The sequence below is a fragment of the Crinia signifera genome, unplaced genomic scaffold (assembly GCF_055691185.1).
Source record: "Crinia signifera unplaced genomic scaffold, ASM5569118v1 HAP2_SCAFFOLD_89, whole genome shotgun sequence".
Lineage (NCBI taxonomy): Eukaryota > Metazoa > Chordata > Amphibia > Anura > Myobatrachidae > Crinia > Crinia signifera.
The window spans coordinates 160,485-186,644 of record NW_028142806.1 but is presented as its reverse complement, the minus strand read 5'-3'; the positions used below and the strand labels follow the sequence as shown (position 1 = coordinate 186,644).

At 48.6% G+C, this 26,160-nt stretch overlaps 1 protein-coding gene and 2 pseudogenes across 1 annotated transcript in view; 2 read left to right on the top strand and 1 right to left on the bottom strand.

The window, feature by feature from the left end:
• Window positions 1-26,160, top strand: part of LOC146056762 (phosphatidylinositol N-acetylglucosaminyltransferase subunit P-like) — a 210,598-nt gene that overhangs the window by 174,161 nt on the left and 10,277 nt on the right. The window lies entirely within an intron of this gene.
• Window positions 11,614-11,732, bottom strand: LOC146056776 (5S ribosomal RNA; annotated as a pseudogene).
• LOC146056797 (5S ribosomal RNA) lies at window positions 20,193-20,311 on the top strand (annotated as a pseudogene).

The window sequence follows — 26,160 nt, the reverse complement described above, 5'->3', positions numbered from 1 at the left end:
ATCTTATATAACACCACCACACGCTCTGTATATAGAGGTGGATGGTGGCCATCTGCTACATCTAAAAGCTGTCACCTTATATAACGCCACCACACGCTCTGTATATAGAGGTGGATGGTGGCCATCTGCTGCATCTAACGGCTGTCACCTTATATAACGCCACCACATGCTCTGTATATAGAGGTGGATGGTGGCCATCTGCTGCATCTAACAGCTGTCACCTTATATAACGCCACCACACTCTGTATATAGAGGTGGATGGTGGCCATCTGCTGCATCTAACAGCTGTCATCTTATATAACACCCCCACACGCTCTGTATATAGAGGTGGATGGTGGCCATATGCTGCATCTAACGGCTGTCACCTTATATAACGCCACCACCCGCTCTGTATATAGAGGTGGATGGTGGCCATCTGCTGCATCTAACGGCTGTCACCTTATATAACACCCCCACACTCTCTGTATATAGAGGTGGATGGTGGCCCTCTGCTGCATCTAACGGCTGTCACCTTATATAACACCACCACGCGCTCTGTATATAGAGGTGGATGGTGGCCATCTGCTGCATCTAACGGCTGTCACCTTATATAACGCCACCACGTACTCTGTATATAGAGGTGGATGGTGGCCATCTGCTGCATCTAACGGCTGTCACCTTATATAACGCCACCACACGCTCTGTATATAGAGGTGGATGGTGGCCATCTGCTGCATCTAACGGCTGTCACCTTATATAACGCCTCCACACGCTCTGTATATAGAGGTGGATGGTGGCCATCTGCTGCATCTAACAGCTGTCACCTTATATAACACTACCACACGCTCTGTATATAGAGGTGGATGGTGGCCATCTGCTGCATCTAACGGCTGTCACCTTATATAACGCCACCACGCGCTCTGTATATAGAGGTGGATGGTGGCCATCTGCTACATCTAACGGCTGTCACCTTATATAACGCCACCACACGCTCTGTATATAGAGGTGGATGGTGGCCATCTGCTGCATCTAACGGCTGTCACCTTATATAACACCCCCACACGCTCTGTATATAGAGGTGGATGGTGGCCATCTGCTGCATCTAACGGCTGTCCCTTTATATAACGCCACCACACGCTCTGTATATAGAGGTGGATGGTGGCCATCTGCTGCATCTAACGGCTGTCACCTTATATAACGCCACCACGCGCTCTGTATATAGAGGTGGACGGTGGCCATCTGCTGCATCTAACGGCTGTCACCTTATATAACGCCACCACACGCTCTGTATATAGAGGTGGATGGTGGCCATCTGCGGCATCTAACGGCTGTCACCTTATATAACGCCACCACACGCTCTGTATATAGAGGTGGACGGTGGCCATCTGCTGCATCTAACGGCTGTCACCTTATATAACGCCACCACACGCTTTGTATATAGAGGTGGATGGTGGCCATCTGCGGCATCTAACGGCTGTCACCTTATATAACACCACCACACTCTGTATATAGAGGTGGATGGTTGCCATCTGCTGCATCTAACGTCTGTCACCTTATATAACACCACCACACGCTCTGTATATAGAGGTGGATGGTGGCCATCTGCTGCATCTAACGTCTGTCACCTTATATAACACCACCACGCGCTCTGTATATAGAGGTGGATGGTGGCCATCTGCGGCATCTAACGGCTGTCACCTTATATAACACCACCACACTCTGTATATATAGGTGGATGGTGGCCATCTGCGGCATCTAACGGCTGTCACCTTATATAACACCACCACACTCTGTATATATAGGTGGATGGTGGCCATCTGCTGCATCTAACGGCTGTCACCTTATATAACGCCACCACACTCTCTGTATATAGAGGTGGATGGTGGCCATCTGCTGCATCTAACGGCTGTCACCTCATATAACGCCACCACATGCTCTGTATATAGAGGTGGATGGTGGCCATCTGCTGCATCTAACGGCTGTCACCTTATATAACGCCACCACGCGCTCTGTGTATAGAGGTGGATGGTGGCCATCTGCTGCATCTAACGGCTGTCACCTTATATAACACCACCACATGCTCTGTATATAGAGGTGGATGGTGGCCATCTGCTGCATCTAACAGCTGTCACCTTATATAACGCCACCACACTCTCTGTATATAGAGGTGGATGGTGGCCATCTGCTGCATCTAACGGCTGTCACCTTATATAACGCCACCACACGCTCTGTATATAGAGGTGGATGGTGGCCATCTGCTGCATCTAACGGCTGTCACCTTATATATCGCCACCACACGCTCTGTATATAGAGGTGGATGGTGGCCATCTGCTGCATCTAACGGCTGTCACTTTATATAACGCCACCACACGCTCTGTATATAGAGGTGGATGGTGGCCATCTGCTGCATCTAACGGCTGTCACCTTATATAACGCCACCACATGCTCTGTATATAGAGGTGGATGGTGGCCATCTGCTGCATCTAACGGCTGTCACCTTATATAACGCCACCACGCACTCTGTATATAGAGGTGGATGGTGGCCATCTGCTGCATCTAACGGCTGTCACCTTATATAACGCCACCACATGCTCTGTATATAAAGGTGGATGGTGGCCATCTGCGGCATCTAAAGGCTATCACCTCATATAACGCCACCACACTCTCTGTATATAGAGGTGGATGGTGGCCATCTGCTGCATCTAACGGCTGTCACCTCATATAACGCCACCACATGCTCTGTATATAGAGGTGGATGGTGGCCATCTGCTGCATCTAACGGCTGTCACCTTATATAACGCCACCACGCGCTCTGTATATAGAGGTGGATGGTGGCCATCTGCTGCATCTAACGGCTGTCACCTTATATAACACCACCACATGCTCTGTATATAGAGGTGGATGGTGGCCATCTGCTGCATCTAACAGCTGTCACCTTATATAACGCCACCACACTCTCTGTATATAGAGGTGGATGGTGGCCATCTGCTGCATCTAACGGCTGTCACCTTATATAACGCCACCACGCGCTCTGTATATAGAGGTGGATGGTGGCCATCTGCTGCATCTAACGGCTGTCACCTTATATAACACCACCACATGCTCTGTATATAGAGGTGGATGGTGGCCATCTGCTGCATCTAACGGCTGTCACCTTATATAACGCCACCACACGCTCTGTATATAGAGGTGGATGGTGGCCATCTGCTGCATCTAACGGTTGTCACCTTATATAACACCACCACATGCTCTGTATATAGAGGTGGATGGTGGCCATCTGCTGCATCTAACGGCTGTCACCTTATATAACGCCACCACGCGCTCTGTATATAGAGGTGGATGGTGGCCATCTGCTGCATCTAACGGCTGTCACCTTATATAACACCACCACATGCTCTGTATATAGAGGTGGATGGTGGCCATCTGCTGCATCTAACGGCTGTCACCTTATATAACGCCACCACACGCTCTGTATATAGAGGTGGATGGTGGCCATCTGCTGCATCTAACGGCTGTCACCTTATATAGCGCCACCACACGCTCTGTATATAGAGGTGGATGGTGGCCATCTGCTGCATCTAACGGCTGTCACCTTATATAACGCCACCACACGCTCTGTATATAGAGGTGGATGGTGGCCATCTGCTGCATCTAACGGCTGTCACCTTATATAATGCCACCACACGCTCTGTATATAGAGGTGGATGGTGGCCATCTGGTGCATCTAACGGCTGTCACCTTATATAACGCCACCACACGCTCTGTATATAGAGGTGGATGGTGGCCATCTGCTGCATCTAACGGCTGTCACTTTATATAACGCCACCAAACGCTCTGTATATAGAGGTGGATGGTGGCCATCTGCTGCATCTAACGGCTGTCACCTTATATAACACCACCACATGCTCTGTATATAGAGGTGGATGGTGGCCATCTGCTGCATCTAACGGCTGTCACCTTATATAACGCCACCACACGCTCTGTATATAGAGGTGGATGGTGGCCATCTGCTGCATCTAACGGCTGTCACCTTATATAACGCCACCACGCGCTCTGTATATAGAGGTGGATGGTGGCCATCTGCTGCATCTAACGGCTGTCACCTTATATAACACCACCACATGCTCTGTATATAGAGGTGGATGGTGGCCATCTGCTGCATCTAACGGCTGTCACCTTATATAACGCCACCACGCGCTCTGTATATAGAGGTGGATGGTGGCCATCTGCTGCATCTAACGGCTGTCACCTTATATATCGCCACCACACGCTCTGTATATAGAGGTGGATGGTGGCCATCTGCTGCATCTAACGGCTGTCACCTTATATAACACCACCACACGCTCTGTATATAGAGGTGGATGGTGGCCATCTGCTGCATCTAACGGCTGTCACCTTATATAACACCACCACGCGCTCTGTATATAGAGGTGGATGGTGGCCATACGGTGCATCTAACGGCTGTCACCTTATATAACACCACCACACTCTGTATATAGAGGTGGATGGTGGCCATCTGCTGCATCTAACGGCTGTCACCTTATATAAGACCACCACACGCTCTGTATATAGAGGTGGCTGGTAGCCATCTGCTGCATCTAACGGCTGTCACCTTATATAACACCACCACACGCTCTGTATATAGAGGTGGATGGTGGACATCTGCTGCATCTAACGGCTGTCACTTTATATAACGCCACCACACGCTCTGTATATAGAGGTGGATGGTGGCCATCTGCTGCATCTAACGGCTGTCACCTTATATAACACCACCACACGCTCTGTATATAGAGGTGGATGGTGGCCATCTGCTGCATCTAACGGCTGTCACCTTATATAACGCCACCACACGCTCTGTATATAGAGGTGGATGGTGGACATCTGCTGCATCTAACGGCTGTCACCTTATATAACACCACCACACGCTCTGTATATAGAGGTGAATGGATCATTAGGTCGACCAAACTAAAGTCCATATGCATTGGATCGACCACTGATGGTCGACAGGGTCAAAAGGTCAGCTCAAGCATTAGGTCGACAGTGAAAAGGTCGACATGAGTTTTTCCACTCTCTTTGTCCCGAATGTCGGTGCCTTGCTTCGCTCGGCGCACTATTATATTCTCCCTCCACGCCCTAGTGGATGGAAGGCCAGCTAACAGAGCTGCATCTGGCCCATTTGACGACATATCGGGAAAATCAGAAGCAGGAATAATCTTGGTTACTTTTGATTTTATGCAGGAAATAAATCATTTCCCATTGGTTAAGTGTTTAATCTATAAAATACAATACAAACAGGATAAACCGAAAAAGAAATACATATAAAAAAGGTTTATTATATTATTATTATTATTATTATCCTTTATTTATATGGCGCCACAAGGGTTCCGCAGCGCCCAATTACAGAGTACATAGAGAAGTAAGCAAACAGGAAACAGGTGAATACGATAGAAGACAAGCACAGGGGACATAACCACAGCTGCATCAGCAGACGGCACTGACAGAAGTAGCAGGGTGGCAGAAATCTGCAGCATTCCATACATATATATCCTTTAGCATACAATATATCACATGTAATCCCAGCCAAGATGGCCCGGCTCAGAAGCAAACCCAGAGGTGGCGGGCAGTACGGACGGTGTTATGGTTAGCATTACTGCCTCACAGTGCTGAGGACATGGGTTCCATTCCCATCATGGCCCTAACTGTGCAGAGTTTGTATGTTCTCCCCGTGCTTGCGTGGGTTTACACCGGGTACTCCGGTTTCCTCCCACAATCCAAAAATATACTGGTAGGCTAATTGGCTTCCAACAAATTAATCCTAGAATGTCTGTGTGCGTGTACATGTGGAAGGGGACATAGATTGTAAACTCCGCTGGGGCAGGGACTGATGTTTAAATATTCTCTGTACAGCGCTGCGGAACATGTATGCGATATATAAGAAACTGGTAATAAATAAATAATACACCTGTCTTATATTTGACATCATCAGAAAGCGACAAACCACACAGTCTGATTAGAGTTACTAATGGCAATTTAAAGATACCACAATAGAAATTAGGTTTATTTGCATCTGAAAATGATCCACATTGATGGCAAATAGAAGAGTTAATAGTAAATTCATTTCTAAAGCCCCGTACACACGGGGGGAGATATATTGCTAGCAGATGGTCGCTGATGAGAAGGAACCTCAGCCGGCGGTGCCGCAGAGGTAATCAGCTGGCGATTAGAATGGGGCAGAAAACGGGAGCACGCACCCGGCGATTTATCGCGATTTATCGCCGGGGCACATTTCCATCACTGGCAATATGGTCACCTGCGACCATATTTCCAGCGATTTCAGCCCCTATCGCCCCCGTGTGTACACAGCTTAAATCTCACTATCCATATTCCACTGTACGTCAGACTAATACTTTGCTAATTTGCTATTAGGCCCCCCTCATCTAGGAGGGGCGGAGCTAAAATGATGCAACTGGTACCATCCCCTCCCCTAAGAGCCGCGAATAGCGGCATTTACTGAAATGGGGGCAGGGCTTAATGATGGCAAGCTCCACCCCCCGAAAACTGCAGAGAGAGTCTCCTCTCTGGGCTTCTCATGGAGAGGAGACTATAAAGGTGGGCAAGTATGTGTAAAGGCCAAAAAGTGATAAAATGGAGAGTGATAAACCACTAGCCAATCAGCTCCTACCTGCCAGGCTGGGTTTTAAAAATGAAGGGTAGGAGCTGATTGGCTGCTTGTTGATCACTCTCCACTTAATGACTTTTTGAAGCTTGATACATCTGGCCCTATGTGGGGTAAGATCTATAGGAATGTTAATGCATAGCTAGGGGTACATATGTGTGAGGTTACACTTATAGGAATGTAAATGCATAGCTATAATCTGAGTAAATGACATTTTTTGCCCTTGAACTGATTTTCCACCCCCCTTAAGGTGCCCATACACGCTCCGTTCCTGCTCCGTCCGTTTTGTACTCTGAGATGCGCGCTCCCGCACAGCTCATCGTACAGTACATGTGCTGCACATACTTTTTGTACTATCTTTACATCGAATCGCATTGCATGCACAAGGCATTCGATGCGATACGATGTGTACTTTAAAAGTACAAAACGGACGCCCAGAACGGAGCGTGTATGGGCTCCTTTATAGTAACTTAGAACCGCACACAAAGGTAGCGCTAGGAACTAGATCTTTGCGCTAGGAACTAGACAGGTACATTTAAGGTGCCCATACACTAGTAAGATTTATCTTCAGATCTGGTTGGTTGGAACAAAAACATGGTTATGGATGAGTGACAGTTTGTCAGTTTTCCAGCATTTCCAAGCAAATGGTCAACTGTCATTTGCTCTCATCCATAACCATGTTTTTGTTCCAACCAGACAGATCTGCAGATAAATCTGCGTGTGTATGGCCACCTTAAGCCTGATGAAGTGACCAAGTGGAAGGTGACATTACGGAAGCCAGTCAGCCCCTAACTGTCATCTGTGAAACCCAGACGGTAACGTGACAGTTGGGATTGGACTGGCTTTTATAAGATCATGGTTGATGTGATAAGATTAGTAGTTCTACCAGTACACTAGTCCCTTTCCTAACCACAGGTCCTGACACCTTTGCTTACTGCCCTCTACATGCCTGTGATGTCACAATCACACAGGCTGTCCTACATAAAGCGATGCTGGGCAACTGCCAGCCACTTTGTGGTGACAGCTCTACAGTTAGAACCGCATTGCTTCTCTCTGAGTGATTTCTTCTCAATTTATTTGAGTCCGAAAACCCCATTGGAAAAAATATTTAATACTGACTACTGGATTACAGAGGACTGGATTCCAATAAGAAAACATCTTTGGATAAAGAACCAGCTTTGGGTAAGGCCGGAATAATACTTGGCCTAGATTACTACCCCTCTAGTCACCTCTGCATTATATCCAGCTTTCACATTTATATTGTGTGAAGGAATACATAGTAAAGAATGAAAAAATTCGCTGGAGGAGGGTCTGATAGTTGTCCGAAATGTGGAGAAGGGGATGCCACCCTTGACCACTTGTTGTGGAGCTGCAAGATGGTTAGTAGGTTTTGGGATGAAATAATTAAAACTTTGGTCCTGATTGGTGTCCCACGAAATACCTTAAATAAACTAAATCTGGTCCTTGGGATTTGGGCGGAAGGGACAATTAATCGGGAAATGAAGCAGTTGGCAAAGAACCTAGCGGCCCTAGCGAAGGTAATAATAGCACGTAGGTGGATGTCCCCTTTGGGACCGCTCCATGGAGAATGGGTCAATCTAGTGAACCAGACCAGTGAACATGAGAAATTTGTGCATGCATCCAGGGGTTCGAGTTCTAAATACCAGGGCATTTGGGGATATTGGAATAGGTCAGCAGACCATAGAGTCAATAACTGTGAGAGGTTGAATGTATAAGCACTTGTTTTTTGATCATAGTCAAATAACCAGATAATATAGATTTAGTTGCACGTATGAGGAGCTCTCCTCTCTTACACAGAACGAGGCTTAGTAATTGTACCACAGTAGATAACCCTTTATTTATTTTTTTAGACACAAAATAAAAAAAAAAAAAAAAAAAAAAGAATTTACTATGAACCTAAACTCCAGTAAGAAGATCCTGGATGAACTGAAACCCATCTACTCTCATGTGATGAAGAGATGTCTGCCTGATATCATTGCCTGCATGCCATTGGAGGGCCTTGTGCAGAAGATCCGCACGATAAATCATGTCATCAGGAAGGAGATGCACTGGATGGCCCTTACAGACAGACACGTGATCTTTGACTTTCTGAGCCACGTCTTACGGCTAAGAACGGACGTGAGCAGCTTATTCAGCAACATCATACCGGCCGTTGTGAAGACAATGCTAGGGGCAGAGTGTGTCAACAGTGAGGGCCTTTGGCTTTCAGCCAGCAAAGTCCTTTATTACTTAGCCCGGGACTACATGGAGGCCACTATTGAGGAGCTTGTGACTACCGTTCAAAGCATCGGGTACTCCTCGACTTTGTCTATATTTACCACCCTAACTGCTATAATGTCTTATCCCACCGTTCCCTTCAATCGGAAGGTGTATTTGTTAGCGGAAATATGTGACAACATGGTAGCCGCAACTCATCCTGGCACCCAAAAGGTATTTGCCATGTTCATCAATAATGCCTCTGTGGCCTTCGGAGGTAATGGCATGGAAGAGCCAAATATTGTCCTATTGTTCACAAAAGCCCGCACTGTGCTAGCTAACTGGGAAGTGCAAAACGTGGATTGTGCTGAGGTCCAAGAGATCATAACAGCCACTATACACCAAGTGTCTACCTTACTGGCCGACCACCAGCAGAGACCAACAACACCCAGCACCGATGCCAGCCACGTAGACCAGCACCCCAAGGCCAAGCTCATTGTCTATGGTCCCGAAGCAGTGTACCGGAAAGATCTATCTGGCAGTCTGTATAACGAGTCTGAACTTCTGGATGACTTTGTTATGGAAATGATCAAAACTGGGAAATGCACAGAGATGTTGGGACTTCTTAGGCCACTATGGGACTCGAAGGATGTAGACACCAAACAAACAAGTGTCACAATTTGCGCATCTCTCCTGTCATTTCCATTGAGTCTGCCAAGAGACCTACATAAAGGACTCCTCAATGATCTATTGCGCATAATGGACGGCGTTAATATCTATACGCGCCAAAAGATTTTAGACTGCATTAAATACACCACAAAGACCTTTATAAATCTGACTATAAAATTCAGAAAAGCCCTTACAGGGGCACTCGTGCGCGAGTTAAAGAAAGAAGAAAATCAGAACTCGGTCTACATGATCCTAGAACCATTGCTGGCCATTCTGGAGTTGCATAAGGAGAAAGCTTGGTACAAATACGATGATGACATACTCAGCCACATCGCACAGTATCTCAATGATAAACAACCAAGCACCCGACTATGTGCAACTAAGCTGTTTGGTGAGCTAGTCCAGCAATCCAGAAGGCTTCCATTCAGTTCCATCACCAGATTGATTGATGAACATTGCAGCACATTATTGGTCAATCTGCACAGCTATAACCCAGAAATCGTATCAGCTGCAGCAGTCTGCCTCGGCCACTGCCTTCCCCACCTGGGCTGCAGGGCCATTGTCCTGGAAGGTGCCACCGAGTGGTGGGACACAAGGGACATAACGGCCATTTATCGCAAACTGGCTAAGAAACGCCATCTGAAGGCCTTGCTACTTGAAGCAATAAAAGCGTTTCCTGCATCTGCAGAAGCTTGGGCAGTTGTGAGGCATATAACAGCAATAAAGGACTTCATATCTTATGAGGAACTAAATTCAGTTGACTTGGAAATCCTATGGAAGGCTCTGCACACGGCAAAGACTGAAGGTGTTTCAAAAGTTGTACAAAGAGCATCCCAGGCGCTTGGTGAAAAGTGGAAATGTCTCAGTACAGTAACGGTAATGCCCTGTAACAGTCCAATGCGCCTGCGTGGTTGTATTCCACAAACTAAAAGGTACTAGGACCTGAGGACCTTACTGCCACCCCTTCCCAAACCGTCTATAGGGAGCCCGATGCTGGCTAGACGTTACAGGCAAAAGAAAACGATGAAAACAAAGATTTCAAGCAGCGCTTGTGCAGAATAAATTGTATATTTATTTTAAAATTTCATAAAAATTGTGTTGTGGCCAGCAACATGGACAGGACATGCATACATAAATGACAAACAATTCCCCTTGGATACTAGTATTTAGCAGGTTAGTTTATGCATGCAATCATCCAGATGGTTAGTCTTAGGGCTTGATAAGTTGTTATTAACGTTTGTTAGTATAGATACAGTCCCCACTTTAAGTGCACATAGTGGTTAGATGCTGCTTTGCAAAACAGAATTTACTTGCTGTTTGGAATGAGGGGACAGGCTCCTGATCCACAGAGGTGAGCTCCCACCGCTGGTGCAGTCCAAATTTGATTGCGGTATTTCTGGGGCTTCCCTACTGGTTTGAGATAGGGGTTGGGCTGGCACAGGCTTGGGGGAAGAATTACTGGGTATAATTTAAGCGTTGTTAATTGAAGTAAACCAACATAAGAGGAAAGCCGTGCGGGAAAGACCCTGACAGGCTGTTTTACTGGTTGGTGGTGCTCCCAAGAAAAAGTTCAGAATATCAACTGAGAATGGAGGTAGTCTATAGAAGAAGACTAAAGAAGAACCAACAAGGTTTTTGGGGCACACTTGATATAATATACAGTTAAATGGATGTACAGATGATGTAACAATAAAACGTAACTTTTAATTGAAAGCTTAATTAATAAAATAGGTTCATATAACTATATCCACACACCATTTATGTGATTATCGGAGAGCACCATACGTGATGGACTCCCGCCACTTATTATGACAATATCAAGAATAAAGATAATTCAACAAGAGCGAAAATGTTTCGGTAGAGTGTTGCCTAGTACCAATTTTTATATATAATATACGGTATCGGCAATCGGACAGGGCATAGGTCACTGCGCACCACCACTACGATATCCACCACAGTGTCGGCAGAGATGGGTATGGACAGTTGGGGCATGAGAGGAAAAGAGAAGGAGGGGGTCCAAGTTTGTTGTGGCTGCACCTCAACAGTATTAACAGGCGTACTGCCCCAGTGGATGAATACAGCACTGGATATTCCCTATAGGTCCCCCATATAGGTACTTATCCAGCCTCTCACTGCTTAGCTTCTGTGTTCGGATGGATTACAGGCGGTCCAGTGAAGTATGGCTGTATGGCCCTCGCTGGTTAATTCCGATGTCAATTTTGAGGGTGAGCCAAAGTAAGCTTCTGCTGTCCTAACCGTTCAGAGCAAGGCAGACCTGTTACCCATGTAGCATTGCAGGAGTGCTTGTGCTGGCTGGATGGATGGATGAGAGAGCCACGAAGAATAGATAGTTTAGTCCAGGGCAGGAGCATGGGAGGCTGCAGAGGGTGCTGGCCGTGTGGTGCGCGCTATTGCGCCGTGTGCGGGGTGACAGCGGGACGGCTGGAAGATAACTCCGTCTCAGTTTGGAGTTTTCAGCCGGCACTGGTGGGGGCAGTGGGCGTGACCACGTGCGTCCTGACACGTGTTTCGCGTAAAGCTTGGTCACAGGGGTGTGACGGAGTTATCTTCCAGCCGTCCCGCTGTCACCCCGCACACGGCGCAATAGCGCGCACCACACGGCCAGCACCCTCTGCAGCCTCCCATGCTCCTGCCCTGGACTTGCACCCAACTCAAGAGCAGTGTCCTCCCCACCGGCCGCAGCCGGCGCAGGTAACGGGGTTAACCCCCACACCCTGGTCTCACGGGCAACAATCATCCCTATTGTTCCCTTTAATACCCACCTAATTTTGAAAAGAGGGATTCTCTAAAGTGAGACTGCATGAGTCTGTGTGGCATTTAATAGCATTATCTGCATATTTATCTGCTTGATCACTAGATTTGTCTATATGGTACTAGTAGAATATTAACCCCTTAGTTGCAAGTTATTGATTTGCCTACTGCATTTGTGCTTGTATTTAACCCTGCATACCTGGTGACAGCATACATTCTCTCCAGGTTATATTGCTAATACCTGTTTTCCAAAACACTCTGCAGTGTGGTTCTCTGTGATGTATAGTAACCTATCACTCATGCATGTCATTTAGACGTCTGATACCTAATACTACCCGTTTAATCAGTGTCTGATTACATCCACATGGTCTGTTGGGAGACCTCACACTTACTACCAATTTGTGTTTATATCTACTGCAGCACAGAATTCTAAGGACTGAAATGGTACTAGTAGAATATTAACCCCTTAGTTGCAAGTTATTGATTTGCCTACTGCATTTGTGCTTGTATTTAACCCTGCATACCTGGTGACAGCATACATTCTCTCCAGGTTATATTGCTAATACCTGTTTTCCAAAACACTCTGCATTGTGGTTCTCTGTGATTTATAGTAACCTATCACTCATGCATGTCATTTAGACGTCTGATACCTAATACTACCCGTTTAATCAGTGTCTGATTACATCCACATGGTCTGTTGGGAGACCGCACACTTACTACCAAGTTGTGTTTATATCTACTGCAGCACAGAATTCTAAGGACTGAATCATTCATTATTCTCAGCCCTAATTACCCCAATCAATAACTGGACTCCCCGGTTTGTTTCTGGTGTCTTTTGTAACATATACATTGACACTAGGGACCAATCTCCCTCCTATCTAGGGACCGTGGGTACATTTACCATTTTTTCTTCATAAAATGAATTTTCTCTAAAGCCCTAAGGGCTCTTATTCCCTCATCCCTATCCCTCCCCGTCCTCTTTCATCTTAGAGGAAGCTATCGCATGATCCTCTGACTCTCATCAAATCATCCGATGCTAGCATGATATTTGACAGCAGAGATGAGGGTTCTGTTTGTTAGCACCTCCGGTACTTGTTTCCTATCTGGGCGCCCACTAAGTAAATTGAGCACCATGCTATTCTCCGTAGTGAAATCTGATCGCATCGCATCGTACACATACACGATATTGAACGATGCGATGCGATGCGATGCGATCCGATTCGATTTCCCATAGGAAACAATGTTAAATGGCTCAATTTAGCCAAATTATCATAGGAACAATAGTAAATGGGCCAAAAACACCCCTGAACATTGAAATGTCCCCCCAAAAGTAGTTGACGCCACCCCGCCATCAACGTGAACCCGAAGCGTGGCGAGCGCAGCGAGCCCGCGAGGGGCGGCGGTACGCGTCCTCCGACCTTTTCATGCCCTACTATCCACTAGGGCGTGGAGTGAGAATAGAATAGTGTGGCGAGCGCAGCGAGCCACCGAGCCCGAAGCGTGGCGAGCGCAGCGAGCCCCGCGAGGGGACGCGGATACCTTCACAGGTAAACGCGTCCCTTTGCGGGCTTCCCAGGTGTCCGCGTCGCCATGGACACCTGGGAAGCCCGCGAGGGGACGCGTATAACTGTGAAGGTATCCGCGTCCCCTCGCGGGGCTCGCTGCGCTCGCCACGCTTCGGGCTCGGTGGCTCGCTGCGCTCGCCACACTATTCTATTCTCACTCCACGCCCTAGTGGATAGTAGGGCATGAAAAGGTCGGAGGACGCGTACCGCCGCCCCTCGCGGGCTCGCTGCGCTCGCCACGCTTCGGGTTCACGTTGATGGCGGGGTGGCGTCAACTACTTTTGGGGGGACATTTCAATGTTCAGGGGTGTTTTTGGCCCATTTACTATTGTTCCTATGATAATTTGGCTAAATTGAGCCATTTAACATTGTTTCCTATGGGAAATCGGATCGCATCGCATCGCATCGCATCGCATCGTTCAATATCGTGTATGTGTACGATGCGATGCGATCCGATTTCAGTACGGTGCCGTACGTAGAAAACCTGGGCGCCCAGATAGGAAACAAGTACCGCACCTCCCATCACTAAACTATCCATTCTTCGTGGCTCTCTCATCCATCCAGCCAGCACAAGTGTGGCACCCCACTGCCGTGGTGCCCCTTGTGTGGTGCCTCAGGTGGAATTTATTGACCAGAAATCCTTTTCCTGCCTAGCAGGCACGGAAGGGGTTAATGAGCCCAGTGAGCGCCCAGCTCCTGTTCACGTGAAAGGAGCCTGCCTGGCGCTGGAATGGCGCGAAGGAACAGGGGTCAGAGGTGAGCCCCGTGGTGTCGGCGTGAGGAAGGAGGGCATAAAAGACTGACCTGAGAGCAGAGAGGAGAGCTGCAGCGAAAGCGTGACTGATGAGCAGAGCGGCGTGAGGAGAACAGAAGACTGCGCGTCACCCAGCCTGAAGCCTCCGGCGGTGATTGACAGCGGGCGCCCGGCAGCGTGTAGGCAGAAGAGGCACCGAGAAGGGAGAGAAGAAAACGGAGCCTCTGAAGAAGGTGCCACTAACCTGCTAGCAGAGCGGTGCGCAGCGGAAGACTGACACGGGGACCAGCGTGCCGGGGAGCTGTGAGAGACGCCGTGTCAAGCTGAAGCAGTCTCCAGCAGCAGGCGTCCCAGCGGTGAGGAGACCGGGAGCAGCAGAGGGGAGAAGACACCCCCAGCCGACGTCAGTGACAGCAGGCGGAGAGCGGAGCGCCGGGTCACGTCACAGAAGACTGCCGGTGTCCAGGGAAGATGCTGCCTGCACCTAGAAGAGAAGATGCTGCTGACGCCGCGGGACAGGAGAAGCTGCAGTGACCCCCGCCGACCTGTGGGAGCAGAGAAAAGACCCAGAAGCCGGGAGCCGTATCGATACTGGCAGGAGCCGGCAACGGAAGCCGATTGATCAGGTACTCATTGCCACCCACCTGGCCAGCACCCTGTGAGCCCAAGCCCCTCCCGGAGACCTTGTCCCTTGGGACGTTCAGTATTATCCCCTTCCACAAGGGTCCCTGGGGGAAGATAGACTTCCACTTAATTAACAGTCCTGCCGCCCTGTTGTGCCATTGTGGGTCTGCCTGGCCATACCCACCCACTGGGACATTGCCTCACCGCAGTATTTAAGTAAAGAGGACACTTGCCTGTGCCACTGACCCAATTGCCCGGTTAAGCCCAGCCCTAGCGACAAGTTGCCACAGTACTAGCAGGGAGTTACCCAGGGAGCGGGGACTCGCCTGTACCCCTAAGGGGACCGTTATCTTGCCGTAGTCTTTTTATAAAAGTGTGCACACTTAGGTAGGCCCGTTGCTCACCCAGAGGATTGAACGTCGTGGGACCTTTATTTGAGTTTAGGGACACTTACTCACATCCGAGACTGTAATGTAAATGTATTGGTAAGGTGTATGGTGCCCTCTGGTGGACGTTCTTTAGTGAAGCAGTTCAGTATCCTTTTGTAATATCTATCTTTATTACAGCTCTTTTATTCCTAGTTTATTTGTCGCATTATTCTGTCATTATCGTTGTTGCTATTTTATGTGCCATCCCTTAGTCTTACGGTACCGTAGGTAGAATTGCTCATGACCAAAGCAGTCTGAGCTTTGATACGGACTGAGGTGGTCATTGGTTCCTAGAGTGTTTTACAGGGATATTTATTCATTCATTTGTGTAGTCTGTACTATAAGTGTGATGTTATTATATTTCATTGAGAAAACCGCAGCAACCGTGCCGTATTTTCCATTTAATAAATATCAGTTGCTGCCAGCTGTGGTTGTTTTGTGCTTTTTTGTGGGTTCTCTCCCGGGTGTTCCATCCCCTGCCACAGGTGCGTCTTCATCAGCAGAAAGGGCCGTGAAGACTCCCAAGTGCACAGCCGTCGTCTGATCCAGGTACGCTGTCATCCAATAGTTTCAGGGGCACCTGTCACAACTTGGCGTCTACGAACAGGATTGTCAAAGACCCCTGTGAACGGCGAAGATGTTGCAGCCACAGAACGCAGCGGACGCAGGAGACCAACAGCAGGTCGACCAGCAGCAGGTCGACCAACAACAGCTCGACCAGCAACAACCTAATCAGCAACAGCCGGCAGAACAAGTACAAGGCAGGAGAAGGCTGCCAGATACACCGATGGCTCCAGCGGCTCAAATCACCATGCCCTACTTCTTTGGGGCACCGTGGATGCCAACATATTCCGGAGACTCCCGCACGCCTGGAACCAGCTCCTTCAGAGAGTTCAAGGAGGGGTTAATGAACACATTCCTGATGTACAGCCCCAGCGAAGAACAGAAGGCGGGAATGGTAATTGGACAGCTGAAAGGGGCGGCGCGACCAGAGGTCCGGTCATGGTCGGCGGAAGAAAGGAAGTCAGCTGATGGCATACTGAAGAAGCTGGCCGGCATCTTCAACGCACAATCCGCTGCAGAATTGAAACGGCGACTGTATGCTCGGAAACAGCAGCCTCAGGAGACCCTGCGGGACTTCGCCATAGGACTGCAGGAAGCGATGCGGGCCATTCAAGCGAGAACCCCACAAGACGTTACTCCAGTGGATGAGACGCTGATTGACATTTTCATTGAAGGAGCCCGAGGAGAGGCAATCAGGTCACAGCTGAGAATGTGCAGGCGACAGAAACCCGACTGCACCTTCCCGGAGTTTAAAGAAACCACCTTGACCATCCTGGGGTTAAATCAGAATGTCGATGAAGAAGGTGGAGCTGCGTCAGCGGGAATGGAGGATGATGAGGTGGAACAAGCCCAGTTCTTCCCAAGATTTGAACCCAGAAAGACCAAGCCCACAGTAACACAACAAGCCCAGGCGACTTCGAATCAGATGGAAACCCTCACCACGGCAGTCACAGAAATGATGAGAGAGCTACGGGACATGCGAAAGGAACAGAATGAAACCCGTCAAGGAGGATGGCAACGTGACTCAGGTGGAAGAGGCAGGCGACAGTGGGACATCCCACGAAGGTCGGGCAGGCGCTCCACAGATCAGTTTGATGCCCAAGGAAGGCCCATCTGCCGCCGATGTAAACTCAGCGGGCATGTCGAACGAGAGTGCGACAAACAGCCTTTAAACGACTCAACCCCGAGGCCAGGGACCGACCCTCGGGAGGAACCTCGCCAGTAGGTCCGCCAACCCAAGAGTGGTGGCCGCAGTTCGTTGGCAAGTGCCCCCACTTGAAGATCAAGGTGAACGGAGTGGAAATGGCAGCTCTCTTGGACACCGGGTCCCAGGTGACAACGATACAACTGGATGCGTTTCAACGCTATTGGAGAGAGGAAGAGATAGTGTCACCCCCGACCCCGTGGCTTAGTCTGCTGGCCAGTAACGGACAGCCAATTGAGTTCAGCGGCTATTGGGAAGCAGATCTCAACATTGGAGATGCCCGACTAGAACGTCAGGGCTGCTTGGTCACGTCCACCTGCAACGAACATCTACCCCCGGTCATCCTGGGAATGAACGTCCTAAAAAATTGCCCAGACGAGCTGGTGGAAGCTCTCCGGATCAAGATGCGGGCTGCCGCCCCGAAAGAGCGAAGAGCCATGCAGCAGACAGTGTGCCTGATCGAAGGGCACAAGCGCTTCACCAACTCACAAGGGGAAGTGGGCAAGGCGAGGATCACCGACCGACAACCCATCCTTCTGCGCCCCAATGCCGAACACGTGATCTGGTGCAAGGCCAGGATTGGCCCAGGTGGGCGAGACTATGATGCCGTCATTGAACCGTGTGACCTCGAGGGACAGCAGCCTTTTGCCGTGGCCAGGACGTTAGCCAGAGTAGAGCGTGGGAGAGTCCCCGTCCGCGTGCTGAACCCGCACAGCTATCCGGTGCGGCTGTTCCGACACTGCACAGTGGCGAACGTGGTCCTGGTTGATTTCCAGGATATCCTTGGAGAGTCTTTGCCGAAAGCCCAACTAGAAGCCGTGGTGGGTCAGTCGAGCCTGATCACAACTGAAACCGCGTGGTGGAAGGAGATACAGGTTGGCGACTCCAATACCCCAACAGAACAGCGTGAGGGCGTCCTTCAGGTCGTCTGCCGGAATGCCAGCGCGTTCAGCCAACACCCAGCCGACTTCGGACGTGCGGAAGGGGTGCAGCACCATATTCCTACCGGATCCAGCCCACCCATTAAGGAAAGACACCGGCCGCTTCCACCGGCCATGTACCAGCCAGTGAGGACAATGCTCGGAGAAATGCAGGAGGCCGGTGTGATCAAGGAAAGTCACAGCCCATGGGCCGCCCCGCTGGTCATAGTCAAGAAAAAGGACGGCAGCCTTCGCTTCTGTGTCGACTACAGGAAGCTAAACGCAGTCACCCACAAGGACGCGTACCCTCTGCCCAGGATCGAAGAGTCGCTGACGGCCCTGAAGACTGCCGTCTACTTCTCCACCTTGGATCTGACCAGCGGGTACTGGCAAATCCCGATGGCCCCCAAAGACCGGGAAAAGACAGCATTCACCACCCCCATGGGCCTCTTTGAATTTGACCGGATGCCCTTTGGGCTTTGCAATGCCCCTGCTACATTTCAAAGGGTCATGGAGCACTGTTTGGGCCACAGGAATTTTGAGATGGTCCTCCTGTATCTGGATGACGTCATCATCTTTTCCAAGACGTATGAGGACCATCTGAAGAATCTTGAAGAGGTCTTTGTGCAGCTGACGCGATGTGGCCTAAAGCTGAAACCGTCCAAGTGTCACCTCCTGAAGCCTCAAGTGCAGTACCTTGGGCACATAGTCAGTGCTGAAGGAGTGAAACCAGATCCCGAGAAGATCTGCGCGGTTCAAGACTGGCCAGCACCCAGGACGGTCAAGGACGTGCGGAGCTTCTTGGGATTCGTTGGCTATTACCGACGCTTCATCGAACACTTCGCCAAGGTGGCCGCGCCCCTCCATGAACTACTCCGTGGCAAGTCGGGTCAAGAGAAAAGGAGCACGTCCGTGGTCTCCTGGACAAGGGAACACCAGCTTGAAGCACCCCTCCTGGCCTATCCTGACTACGAGAAGCCCTTCCGGGTCTACACTGATGCCAGCCACCGAGGCCTGGGAGCTGTGCTCTCGCAAGTCCAGGACGGTAGGGAGAGGGTGATTGCCTACGCCAGCAGGGGCCTCAGGAAGACGGAGCGGAACAGCGAGAACTACTCCACCTTCAAGCTCGAACTGCTCGCTCTCATCTGGGCGGTGACGGAGAAGTTTAAGAATTATCTGGTTGCCATTCCCTTCGAGATAGTTACCGACAACAACCCCCTGGCCCACCTGTCAACAGCCCGACTGGGGGCACTGGAGCAGAGATGGATGGCTCGTCTAGCCAACTTTCGCTACACCGTGGTCTACCGAAGTGGCAAATCCAACGGCAACGCAGATGCCCTATCCCGCCTGCCCACTGAAGATGTTGAGGAAGAGGAGCAAGACCGGTCCGAAGATGTTGAGACCCCGGTGTTCAGGCAACCCAAGGAGTGCAGAGCGGTTGTCACCTCCGATCCCGTAGTGGCCGCTATGGACGCCTCTCCTGAGTCGGACCCCAGTGACCAGTTGTGATTCGATTGGGAGCAGATACAGGAAGGGAGTTCGGTGATCAAAGGCCTGAAAGATCTTCTCCATCAACAGAAGCGACTCACCAAGGCGCAGAGGGTCAAGGCCGACCCCGAACTGGTCAAACTGCTGAGACATCGTGACCGCCTGAGCCTTCAACAAGGACTCGTTGTGCGCACCAGCCTTGACCCTGGGACCCACCAGACACTCCTGCAATGCTACATGGGTAACAGGTCTGCCTTGCTCTGAACGGTTAGGACAGCAGAAGCTTACTTTGGCTCACCCTCAAAATTGACATCGGAATTAACCAGCGAGGGCCATACAGCCATACTTCACTGGACCGCCTGTAATCCATCCGAACACAGAAGCTAAGCAGTGAGAGGCTGGATAAGTACCTATATGGGGGACCTATAGGGAATATCCAGTGCTGTATTCATCCACTGGGGCAGTACGCCTGTTAATACTGTTGAGGTGCAGCCACAACAAACTTGGACCCCCTCCTTCTCTTTTCCTCTCATGCCCCAACTGTCCATACCCATCTCTGCCGACACTGTGGTGGATATCGTAGTGGTGGTGCGCAGTGACCTATGCCCTGTCCGATTGCCGATACCGTATATTATATATAAAAATTGGTACTAGGCAACACTCTACCAAAACATTTTCGCTCTTGTTGAATTATCTTTATTCTTGATATTGTCATAATAAGTGGCGGGAGTCCATCACGTATGGTGCTCTCCGATAATCACATAAATGGTGTGTAGATATAGTTATATGAACCTATTTTATTAATTAAGCTTTCAATTAAAAGTTACGTTTTATTGTTACATCATCTGTACATCCATTTAACTGTATATTATATCAAGTGTGCCCCAAAAACCTTGTTGGTTCTTCTTTAGTCTTCTTCTATAGACTACCTCCATTCTCAGCTTCCCTACTGGTACAGGTCCATTTGCTGCCAAGTCCTTTCCCCGTGGTCCTCTCTACGCGTTTCTCCTCCCTTTCAAGATCAGCGGCTTCCTCAGGAGTATTGGATCCAATACTCCTGAGGAAGCCGCTGATCTTGAAAGGCGGAGAAACGCGTAGAGAGGACCACGGGGAAAGGACTTGGCAGCAAATGGACCTGTACCAGTAGGGAAGCCCCAGAAATACCGCAATCAAATTTGGACTGCACCAGCGGTGGGAGCTCACCTCTGTGGATCAGGAGCCTGTCCCCTCATTCCAAACAGCAAGTAAATTCTGTTTTGCAAAGCAGCATCTAACCACTATGTGCACTTAAAGTGGGGACTGTATCTATACTAACAAACGTTAATAACAACTTATCAAGCCCTAAGACTAACCATCTGGATGATTGCATGCATAAACTAACCTGCTAAATACTAGTATCCAAGGGGAATTGTTTGTCATTTATGTATGTATGTCCTGTCCATGTTGCTGGCCACAACACAATTTTTATGAAATTTTAAAATAAATATACAATTTATTCTGCACAAGCGCTGCTTGAAATCTTTGTTTTCTTTGCTTGTTGTCTTTTTAAGGGGTTGGTAATCCCCCTTATCTAAGCAGCTGCAGTGCAGAATAATCAGCAAACAGCGCTCATACCTGTGCTATATTGTTTTGAAAAGAAAACGATGAACTGACAAAAATACGCAATGACGTCCTCCTGAAGATGGAGATTTGAGCCTCCGCCTGTGCACAGCACGTTATACAGTCTTGTGTCTGTGTGTTTTTAAATGTCAATAAATAATAATTAGATCCTTTTAATTTATTGCTAATGTTGTTCCTCTCAATACCTGAGACCATAATGTAAGTATCGAAAATGACTGTAAGTTTACTGATTGGTCACAAACATGCCCATGTCACGTATAGAAGTAGCACATCATATCCCTGTAGATTGTAAGCTTGTTGTGAGCATGGCGGTGATTCTGGTTCATTCGCTATTTAGGGAGTTCGGCTCCGTCCCTCTGCTTTTGGGACGGCACCTGCGCATGGGTCTATAATGCACATGTGCAGCTCCCCTTTGCGAATGGCTTCGGAGATTTGCATAGTCACCAAGCCGTCCGCAAGCATCGGGGCCGGCAACGCCCAGCGTCCCCATTAAAACGCTGGACGTTGCCATGAGTACACGGGTGGGACGATGTCTACCGGCCCCGTCTTCGTCCCGGCGCTTGCAAATACAAGTCAGTTTCTATTGACTTTTATTTGTGACGGCAGGAGAAGTCATTCCATGGTCGGCAATACCGTTAAATGATTACTCCTGCAGCCGAGGCATGTGAGGGGATTGTGTTGTCGTTACTCATCCCCCTCATGTGTTAACGAGAATCGGCGGCGGCGGGCAGGCGTTCGGACAGTGCTTGGTAATCTGCCATCTTCGCAATTTACGGAGACAGCCTGAATCGGCCCCATGGCCCGCTTACTGTTCTGCCTGTTTAATAATAACCAGGTGTGGTGAATGTAGAGCACAGGTGTTAGAAACCAATGGGTGTCCCAAAAATGTTGAGGTCCAAAATACAACCCACACTAAGCATTTGGTTTCATGTTGTTTTTTGACCCACCCATTGGGTCCAAATCCCCCATCCCATCATAAATCTGCCGCGACCCCACCATCATAAACTATCCATGCAGGATTTTTACAGATGTAATACACCAAAGTAATGTTCCCGTAATGTTGCACTAGCACTTCCGCCTAGGACCCAGCACATGGGTTTTCCAGCAGGATCTGGTGGCATTTATAGCATAGGGGGCATCCGGCCCTAGGATGGTCAGAAAAGAGCTGGTATCGCTAGGGCAATGGTGTCCAGCAGAAAAAGAAGCCCCCTTCCACAAACTTGACAAAAAACAAGAAGAAAAGAGGGAGCCTGAAGCAAGTGACTAGTCGCTTACAGACAATGGGGGAGATGTTTCAAGCATAGGGTCCAGATGTACTAAGTTTGAAAGTAATAAAATGGAGAGTGATAAACTACCTTCCAATCAACACCTAACTGCTATGTCACAGAGATGAGAAAGTAGTGTCAGATACCTGAGTATCTGGCACTTTAAGAAGTGCAATCCTGCCCAGAAAAAATTAAATGTCCTTGCAGTTTCAAAGGTATATAAATCAATTTATTAAAAGCATATATAGTGGAATCAATCCACACAGATGATATAACAATAATTAATTGTGCACAATGTAACATACAGACAGGACAAACAACATAAAACATACAATAAAAGCTGGACTTGCTGGGATTGCCGTTGCTAGATAGTGATAAAGTCACTCAATTTGGAATGGATAAGAGGCTTTTAAACTTCTTAATAGAGGCAGTGATACATTCTCATAATTACCAGTCCTGCGTGAACTTAAGCGCTTTTGATGTGGTGAATAACCTTAGGTCAGTCTCTCCAAATGGTATTACCAGAGATGTACTCCGGAAAAAGCTGTGTTGGGACCTTCTCCTGCTGGACCAGCCAGCTGGGTGGTTAGTTTGTAATCCACAGATGATTTGCGCTTGCAGAGTGTAAAAGGACCGGCAGATGATAGGGCTCAAAAACGCGTTTCTCCGCCTGCTCGTGAAGTCGGCGGCTTCCTCAGTCTGAGCCCTCTGATGAGAACTTAGCTATTTTATAGTAGCGCCGTTCGCGCCATTCATTACACCCGCATTTCCGGGTTGCGCACCAAGCCTCGTTTCTGTTCACATATATTTATAGGTTCCCGCGGCCATTTTTATTTTTCTGTGTGTCAAGCCTCATTTTCACTATGGGAGCACCATGAATGGTGTCCCCATGTTTACTGCATCGTAAGCCTCATTTGCATAGCCCGAAAACGGGCTAACTTCATTTCTGACGATAGTAGTAATCCATATGCCCAAGAGAAATTCATCATGCCTCATTGTGTTATTCATTTATATCAGCCTCATTTCTTTATTTATTTATTTCATTCCTTAATGCCAGCATTTAATCTTATGAGTATAGAATGACTCGCAATCCTTAAGGGGACATACACACATATAACACAAAAATCATAATATTACTATGTCACAGGTTGTGTTTAGAAAATTACAGTTAGGAGCTGATTGGTTGGTGGTTTATAACTCTATTATATCACTTTTCAAGGCTTAGTACATCATTGCCCTTGGAGAGAGATAAAGTGAACTGTGATAAGGTGCCATTGAGCTTCGAACTGCCATGTTACAGGCTGTTTTTTTTTTTTTTAAAAACAACAGCTAGAAGCTGATTGGTTGGTACTTTGTCTCCAATTATTTGAAGTGACTGTAAGTTCTCTGATTGGTCAGAGCATGATCTCTCTTGGTGATTGACCAGATGTAGGCTACTCTGAGTATACAATGACTGTTGCCCAGTGGAAAATCATTGGGTGGTGAGCCTGTTACGATGGGTTTTGGACATATATGCTCGCCTGTGAATGTAAGTGCAGCCGTACACATCTATACACACAGAGTGCACATTGATTCTCAAGGCAGGATGAATGCTGACCATGAGAATTTGCGGCAGAGCGGTTAAGTCTGAATTACCCGCAATGAGAGTGTGTGGGTACCAGGCCTAAAGCCTAACTCAGCCACCAATGTGTGCGTACCAGGCCTAAAGCCTAACTCAGCCACCAGTGTGTGGATACCAGGCCTAAAGCCTAACTCAGACACTAGTGTGTGGGTACCTGGCCTAAAGCCTAACTCAGCCACCAGTGTGTGCGTACCAGGCCTAAAGCCTAACTCAGCCACCAGTGTGTGGATACCAGGCCTAAAGCCTAACTCAGACACTAGTGTGTGGGTACCAGGCCTAAAGCCTAACTCAGCCACCAATGTGTGCGTACCAGGCCTAAAGCCTAACTCAGCCACCAGTGTGTGGATACCAGGCCTAAAGCCTAACTCAGACACTAGTGTGTGGGTACCTGGCCTAAAGCCTAACTCAGCCACCAGTGTGTGGGAACCAGGCCTAAAGCCTAACTCAGCCACCAGTGTGAGGGTACCAGGCCTAAAGACTAAATCAGCCACCAGTGTGTGGGAACCAGGCCTAAAGCCTAACTCTGACACCAGTGTGTGGGTACCAGGCCTAAAGCCTAACTCTGACACCAGTGTATATGTACCAGGCCTATAGTATAACTCAAACATCAGTGTGTGGGTATCAGGCTTAGAATCTAACTCAGACACCAGTGTGTGGATTCCAGGCCTAAAGTCTAACTTAGACACCAGTGTGTAGGTACCAGGCCTAATGCCTAACTCAGGTACTAGAGTGCGGGCACCAGGTTTAATGTCTAATGCTAAGTAAACACTGTGCGATATACTGCCCAATCTTGTGTTTCCTGACGGATCACATTGATCTCATAGACAATAAAATATATCACAGGGGGGCAGATGTATTAATCTTTAACAAGAGATAAATGCAAGGGTGATCAGGAGAGATAAACATCCAGCCAATCACCTGCTAACTGCCATGTTACAGGCTGTGTTTGAAAAAAGTCAGCTGATTGGCTGGACATTTATCTCTCCTTATCACCCTTGCATTTATCTCTTGTTAAGGCTTAATACATATGCCCCAGGGACACAAGCAAGTTACCACGTGTGTGGATACCAGACGGCACATGCACGGCAGCATGACGGAGGCACAGAATGATGCGAGGAGACTGAAGTAACAGATGGTGCAACTGATTTTTCAGACTCCTTGGATCACTGCCCGAGAGAACTCATCAGCCTAAAGGTCAGCAACAAGGAGTGGCGAACCACATGCTGAGATGATCAGGACCTGCACCATACCTCCCAACTTGTGTCTGTTAAAAGTTGGGAACTTCTGGGCCATTGGTGCAGCCAGTCTGAAAAGGGGTGGAGCTTCACCCAAAGTGGGAGTGATCTGGGGTGAAGGGGCAAGGCGTAGCGCTACAACCTCTCATTTTCATTTCTTTTGGGGGAAGCCCCCAGCACTCTCCCTGCACTGAAGAGATGTCATGCTTTGTGGTGATCTCCGGTTCCCCCCAACTGCCCCACCCCCCAACCATGGGAAAACTGTTACCTGCACGAGGGACAGTTTACAATTAGCGGACTGTCCCACTGTAATCGGGACACCACCACATGAAGGGGACAGCACAATTCCATATGAAGATAATGTGGAAGACCCGGTCCAGGTTTTAGAGAAGCAGTAGGGAAACAGGGTTGGGTTGATTAGCATTCCGGCACCTTTCTTCAGGGTGCTAGCCGGGACGCCGGTATTATGAATAACTGTGCCCCCCACCCAGCTTTAAGGTGCCCATACACTAGTAAGATTTATCTTCAGATCTGGCTGGTTGGAACAAAAACATGGTTA